The 988-nt window shown below is 41.6% G+C and overlaps 1 pseudogene; it reads left to right on the top strand.

The window, feature by feature from the left end:
- Positions 1-519: 519 nt before the first annotated feature.
- LOC126089569 (5S ribosomal RNA) lies at positions 520-637 on the top strand (annotated as a pseudogene).
- Positions 638-988: the final 351 nt, after the last annotated feature.

The raw sequence follows: 988 nt of genomic DNA, 5'->3' as shown, positions 1-988 counted from the left end.
TTTTGGAATATATGTGTGTAGTTTCCTTGTGTTCCTGAAAGAAAACAGAGTCTTAGTTTATATCTTCTTTCTTATACAATTATTTCTGTTCTAGTTAATATTATATTCGAGCAAATGACTTACTAGTAGTATACAAGCCTCTCCCATCTTCTTTTGTAACTGCAAAACCGAGCTTCGCTTGCGAATATTAGATCATTTGTATTTAAAATATGAAAATAAACCTCCTATTTTTCGATGCCATTTTTATGTGGCTTATCAGGCAAGTATCCCAGCATTATACGTTCCTACATCCCTAAAAAATAGGCAAATTTTTTCTTCATAAACAAGCAATTTCGTGTAGCACTTATTGAAGACTGGACGGGGGACTTCCTACAGAGGCTGTCGGAAATCTCTTGTTAGGTTTTGAAAACATGTACTGTTGTACAGAATGATATCACTGCTTTCCTTTCTTTCTTTTCAATTGATCTGTATTTCGCATCCTATTCCTTTAAGATTTTGTTTTCTCAGGCGAATCTTGAAGGCAACGGCCTTGCCGCAGTGGATACACCGGTTCCCGTGAGATCACCGAAGTTAAGCGCTGTCGGGCGTGGTCGGCACTTGGGTGGGTGACCATCCAGGCCGCCATGCGCTGTTGCCTTTTTTCGGGCTGCACTCAGCCTCGTGATGCCAATTGAGGAGCTACTTGACCGAATAGTAGCGGCTTCGGTCAAGAATACCATCTTACGACCGGGATAGCTGTATGCTGACCTCACACCCCTCCTATCCCCATCCTCCATGAGGATGACACGGCGGTCGGATGGTCTCGGTAGTCCACTAGTGGCCTGAAGACGGAGTGCAGACGAATCTCGAGTTACTGTACTTTTTTTCAAGTTGTAGTGTAAAGAACAAAATTGTTTCAGAACTGGCGTGAGATATAGTCATAAGCCACACAACAAATTGCTAACAACCAAAATGACATGGATGATAGGAATATTTTTACATGTTATTA

The sequence above is a fragment of the Schistocerca cancellata genome, chromosome 6, assembly GCF_023864275.1.
Source record: "Schistocerca cancellata isolate TAMUIC-IGC-003103 chromosome 6, iqSchCanc2.1, whole genome shotgun sequence".
In the NCBI taxonomy this organism is placed as follows: domain Eukaryota; kingdom Metazoa; phylum Arthropoda; class Insecta; order Orthoptera; family Acrididae; genus Schistocerca; species Schistocerca cancellata.
This window is presented reverse-complemented; position numbering and strand designations above follow the sequence as displayed.